Source organism: Durio zibethinus, unplaced genomic scaffold (assembly GCF_047325235.1).
Source record: "Durio zibethinus cultivar Kanyao isolate XHJ-2024 unplaced genomic scaffold, ASM4732523v1 HiC_scaffold_3, whole genome shotgun sequence".
Classification (NCBI taxonomy): domain Eukaryota; kingdom Viridiplantae; phylum Streptophyta; class Magnoliopsida; order Malvales; family Malvaceae; genus Durio; species Durio zibethinus.
In genome coordinates, this window is record NW_028323044.1 from 2,923,126 (window position 1) to 2,928,125 (window position 5,000).

The following is a 5,000-nucleotide window of genomic DNA, read 5'->3' on the forward strand; positions in this document are numbered from 1 at the left end:
GAACCTGACCGGCGGCATTGGGGTTCCGGCGATTGGGAGGGGGGCCGGGGGGGTGTGCGCACATGATGTGCGATGGGTGCTGGTACTTGGCCTTGTGTTGGCCCCCTATCCCTCATCAAACCTCTGAGAATTCACACCCCCTTAAAGAGCATTTGAGATTTTACAGGTTTGCTACCAGTAGCCGTTAAAGTGTCTGAAATGGGGACACTTTTTTCAAACGGTCACAAAATCTTCTCTACTTCGAGTTTTTAGCTGAATTTTTTTGTGCATGCCAACAAAAATAGAAGGATCATGCCTACAAAATTTGGGGCCAAAAATCCTTATAAAAAAATTTTAAAAATTCCCGAACCGCAAAAAGTTTCGAAAATCGTGAAAAATAGAAAACGAGTCATCTTCCAACGAAACTTCACGTGAAGGCTTAGGGGACCATTGTATGAATTTACAAGCCATAAAAATGGCATTGGCACGGCAGAAATTTGAAGATGTGCCTAAACCCACCAGGGCCCAGCGTGTGCCGATGGTGCTCGAGGCAACCGCCCGCACCAAGGCCCAGCGTGTGCCGATGGTGGTCGAGGCAACCGCCCGCACCAGGGCCGATAGTGTGCCGATGGTGCTCGAGGCAACCTGTCGCACCAGGGCCCAGCGTGTGCCGATGGTGATCGAGGTAACCTGCCGCACCAGGGCCCAGCGTGTGCCGATGGTGGTCGAGGCAAGTTCCCGCACCAGCGCCCAGCGTGTGCCGATGGTGCTCGAGGCAACCGACCGCACCAGGGCCCAGCGTGTGCCGATGGTGCTCGAGGCAACCTGCCGCACCAGGGCCCAGCGTCTGCCGATGGTGCTCGAGGCAACCTGCCGCACCAGGGCCCAGCGTCTGCCGATGGTGCTCGAGGCAAGCGCCCGCACCAGGGCCCAGCGTGTGCCGATGGTGGTCGAGGCAAGCGCCCGCACCAGGGCCCAGCGTGTGCCGATGGTGCTCGAGGCAACCTGCCGCACCAGGGCCCAGCGTGTGCCGATGGTGCTCGAGGCAACCGACCGCACCAGGGCCGAGCGTGTGCCGATGGTGGTCGAGGCAAGCGCCCGCACCAGGGCCCAGCGTGTGCCGATGGTGGTCGAGGCAACCTGCCGCACCAGGGCCCAGCGTGTGCCGATGGTGCTCGAGGCAACCGACCGCACCAGGGCCGAGCGTGTGCCGATGGTGCTCGAGGCAAGCGCCCGCACCAGGGCCCAGCGTGTGCCGATGGTGCTCGAGGCAACCTGCCGCACCAGGGCCCAGCGTGTGCCGATGGTGCTCGAGGCAACCTGCCGCACCAGGGCCCAGCGTGTGCCGATGGTGGTCGAGGCAAGCGCCCGCACCAGGGCCCAGCGTGTGCCGATGGTGGTCGAGGCAAGCGCCCGCACCAGGGCCCAGCGTGTGCCGATGGTGGTCGAGCCAGGAGCCCGCACCAAGGGCCGGCTTGTGTCGATGGTGTTCGGGGCAACCGCCCGTACCAGGGCCCAGCGTGTGCCGATGGTGCTGGGGGCAAGCGCCCGCCCCAGGGCCCAGCGTGTGCCGATGGTTATCGGGGCAACCGGCCGCACCAGGGCCCAGGGTCTCCCGATGGTGCTCGAGGCAACCGCCCGCACCAAGGCTCAGCATGTGCCGATTGTGATCGAGGCAACAACCCACACCAGGGCCCAGCTTGTGCCGATGGCGGTCGAGGCAAGTGCCCGTACCGAAGGGCAGCCTATGCCGATGATGGTCGATGCATGTGCCATCACCATGCGTCATCATGTGCCATTGATGGTCGAGGCCTTGGCCGAAGTTCGATTTTGAGCCACGGTGCCCATGCTTGGCTCCAGCATGTGCTGGTGCCGCATTTTTTTCACTCGGGACAGCATCGCCGGAGCATCGCCGGAGCATCGCCGGAGTACCGCCGGAGAACCTGACCGGCGGCATTGGGGTTCCGGCGATTGGGAGGGGGGCCGGGGGGGTGTGCGCACATGATGTGCGATGGGTGCTGGTACTTGGCCTTGTGTTGGCCCCCTATCCCTCATCAAACCTCTGAGAATTCACACCCCCTTAAAGAGCATTTGAGATTTTACAGGTTTGCTACCAGTAGCCGTTAAAGTGTCTGAAATGGGGACACTTTTTTCAAACGGTCACAAAATCTTCTCTACTTCGAGTTTTTAGCTGAATTTTTTTGTGCATGCCAACAAAAATAGAAGGATCATGCCTACAAAATTTGGGGCCAAAAATCCTTATAAAAAAATTTTAAAAATTCCCGAACCGCAAAAAGTTTCGAAAATCGTGAAAAATAGAAAACGAGTCATCTTCCAACGAAACTTCACGTGAAGGCTTAGGGGACCATTGTATGAATTTACAAGCCATAAAAATGGCATTGGCACGGCAGAAATTTGAAGATGTGCCTAAACCCACCAGGGCCCAGCGTGTGCCGATGGTGCTCGAGGCAACCGCCCGCACCAGGGCCCAGCGTGTGCCGATGGTGGTCGAGGCAACCGCCCGCACCAGGGCCGATAGTGTGCCGATGGTGCTCGAGGCAACCTGTCGCACCAGGGCCCAGCGTGTGCCGATGGTGATCGAGGTAACCTGCCGCACCAGGGCCCAGCGTGTGCCGATGGTGGTCGAGGCAAGTTCCCGCACCAGCGCCCAGCGTGTGCCGATGGTGCTCGAGGCAACCGACCGCACCAGGGCCCAGCGTGTGCCGATGGTGCTCGAGGCAACCTGCCGCACCAGGGCCCAGCGTCTGCCGATGGTGCTCGAGGCAACCTGCCGCACCAGGGCCCAGCGTCTGCCGATGGTGCTCGAGGCAAGCGCCCGCACCAGGGCCCAGCGTGTGCCGATGGTGGTCGAGGCAAGCGCCCGCACCAGGGCCCAGCGTGTGCCGATGGTGCTCGAGGCAACCTGCCGCACCAGGGCCCAGCGTGTGCCGATGGTGCTCGAGGCAACCGACCGCACCAGGGCCGAGCGTGTGCCGATGGTGGTCGAGGCAAGCGCCCGCACCAGGGCCCAGCGTGTGCCGATGGTGGTCGAGGCAACCTGCCGCACCAGGGCCCAGCGTGTGCCGATGGTGCTCGAGGCAACCGACCGCACCAGGGCCGAGCGTGTGCCGATGGTGCTCGAGGCAAGCGCCCGCACCAGGGCCCAGCGTGTGCCGATGGTGCTCGAGGCAACCTGCCGCACCAGGGCCCAGCGTGTGCCGATGGTGCTCGAGGCAACCTGCCGCACCAGGGCCCAGCGTGTGCCGATGGTGGTCGAGGCAAGCGCCCGCACCAGGGCCCAGCGTGTGCCGATGGTGGTCGAGGCAAGCGCCCGCACCAGGGCCCAGCGTGTGCCGATGGTGGTCGAGGCAACCGCCCGCACCAGGGCCCAGCGTGTGCCGATGGTGGTCGAGGCAACCTGCCGCACCAGGGCGGAGCGTGTGCCGATGGTGGTCGAGGCAAGCGCCCGCACCAGGGCCCAGCGTGTGCCGATGGTGGTCGAGGCAACCTGCCGCACCAGGGCGGAGCGTGTGCCGATGGTGGTCGAGGCTGCCGATGGTGGTCGAGGCAACGTGCCGCACCAGGGCCCAGCGTGTGCCGATGGTGCTCGAGGCAACCGACCGCACCAGGGCCGAGCGTGTGCCGATGGTGCTCGAGGCAAGCTGCCGCACCAGGGCCCAGCGTGTGCCGATGGTGGTCGAGGCAACCGCCCGCACCAGGGCCCAGCGTGTGCCGATGGTGATCGAGGCAACCGACCGCACCAGGGCCCAGCGTGTGCCGATGGTGCTCGAGGCAACCTGCCGCACCAGGGCCCAGCGTGTGCCGATGGTCGTCGAGGGAACCTGCCGCACCAGGGCCCAGCGTGTGCCGATGGTGGTCGAGGCAAGCGCCCGCACCAGGGCCCAGCGTGTGCCGATGGTGCTCGAGGCAACCGACCGCACCAGGGCCCAGCGTGTGCCGATGGTGCTCGAGGCAACCTGCCGCACCAGGGCCCAGCGTGTGCCGATGGTGGTCGAGGCAAGCGCCCGCACCAGGGCCCAGCGTGTGCCGATGGTGGTCGAGGCAAGCGCCCGCACCAGGGCCCAGCGTGTGCCGATGGTGCACCAGGGCCCAGCGTGTGCCGATGGTGCTCGAGGCAACCGACCGCACCAGGGCCCAGCGTGTGCCGATGGTGGTCGAGGCAAGCGGCCGCACCAGGGCCCAGCGTGTGCCGATGGTGGTCGAGGCAAGCGCCCGCACCAGGGCCCAGCGTGTGCCGATGGTGGTCGAGGCAAGCGCCCGCACCAGGGCCCAACGTGTGCCGATGGTGCTGGGGGCAACCGCCCGCACCAGGGCCCAGCGTGTGCCGATGGTGATCGAGGCAACCGCCCGCCCCAGGGCCCAGCGTGTGCCGATGGTGGTCGAGGCAAGCGCCCGCACCAGTGCCCAGCGTGTGCCGATGGTGGTCGAGGCAAGCGCCCGCACCAGGGCCCAGCTTTTGCCGATGGTGATCGAGGCAACCGGCCGCTCCAGGGCCCAGCGTGTGCCGATGGTTATCGGGGCAACCGGCCGCACCAGGGCCCAGGGTCTGCCGATGGTGCTCGAGGCAACCGCCCGCACCAAGGCTCAGCATGTGCCGCTGGTGATCGAGGCAACAACCCACACCAGGGCCCAGCTTGTGCCGATGGCGGTCGAGGCAAGTGCCCGTACCGAAGGGCAGCCTATGCCGATGATGGTCGATGCATGTGCCATCACCATGCGTCATCATGTGCCATTGATGGTCGAGGCCTTGGCCGAAGTTCGATTTTGAGCCACGGTGCCCATGCTTGGCTCCAGCATGTGCTGGTGCCGCATTTTTTTCACTCGGGACAGCATCGCCGGAGCATCGCCGGAGCATCGCCGGAGTACCGCCGGAGAACCTGACCGGCGGCATTGGGGTTCCGGCGATTGGGAGGGGGGCCGGGGGGGTGTGCGCACATGACGTGCGATGGGTGCTGGTGCTTGGCCCTTGTGTTGGCCCCCTATCCCTCATCAAACCTCTG